Source organism: Fulmarus glacialis, unplaced genomic scaffold, assembly GCF_000690835.1.
Source record: "Fulmarus glacialis isolate BGI_N327 unplaced genomic scaffold, ASM69083v1 scaffold3120, whole genome shotgun sequence".
NCBI classification, from domain to species: Eukaryota; Metazoa; Chordata; class Aves; order Procellariiformes; family Procellariidae; genus Fulmarus; species Fulmarus glacialis.
Genome location: NW_009185642.1, coordinates 56,042 through 57,153, shown reverse-complemented (window position 1 = coordinate 57,153; position 1,112 = coordinate 56,042).

Here is a 1,112-nt window from a genome sequence, read left to right as displayed (position 1 = left end):
ACCCAGAGCAGGGGCCAGAAGGCACCAATTCTCCATCTTGCTTGCCCCAGCGGGGTCTGGCTGGACACGCGCTGGCATTCACCCAGCTTTACGGGGGGGGTTGGCTTTGGAAAATGTTCTTTAATTTTTGTAGGGTTAGAAAATTTAAGCTTACGGAGGCGATTATGCCGGTATGTGGTTTCGTGGAGCCTGGTGCTCTTCATCGGTGGCAGCGGGTGGCAGGGAACGGGGGGTGAGCTGCTCCCCGCAGGCTGACGTGCCGTGGAGGTGAGGGAGGTTTCCCCCACGCTGGGGAGGTGAAGGGACCCCATGGGCCACCACAGCTCAAGTTTGCCAGCTCTCAGTTTAGAAAACAAAGGGGAAATGGTCAATGTGGCAAGACACGTTGTAAAATGTGAGTATAAACCATGCATGTCGGACACGAAGCCTACGTGGCACCATGGACTGTCACCTGTGAAGCAGCAACGCTAACCAAAGCTGTTGGTGGGACAGAAATGCCACCAGCAGCTGGAAATCACCCGCTTTTGTTTAAAGCTTGTATTAAATTCGTTCCTCGGTGGATGCAGACATTACCCAGCTGGAAGCCTCTCCTATCCTGAAGGTCTGGTGTGTCAGCCAAGCTGATGTGGAGTTGAGTCATCTCTAACTCCAAAATCAAAGTGACAGGTAATTATTGTTTTATAGACTTGAAAAAACTGAAATAGCTGAGAACCGAATATTTATCTTCAGTCTTAATTTTCGGTTGACGACAGTGATGTCTTCGGAGCTTACACATGTCTCTCTGGTGCTTCATCTACCCATTCACTCTTGTCTCATAATTCAGATTTTAAAGTACTTGTTGTGCTTCGTGGGCAGTGCCAGTCATCAGCCTGGGCTCTCTTACAGCAATGGAAAGGCACACTGCAAAAAAATCATGCAATATTGCCGATCGCTGCCTCCTTTCTCCTACAGCAGCGGCCGCCGCGTCTTTGTGGGCACCATGCACAACTCCACCGGCTGCGGAGAAGGTCAGAGCCCGCCCGAGCGCGCGCGGGGACGATGGGATGAGGGCGTTGGTGGGCTGAAGGTTCCACCTGTGCAGGCAGGGTTTGGAAAGCACTGCTATTCCTGCT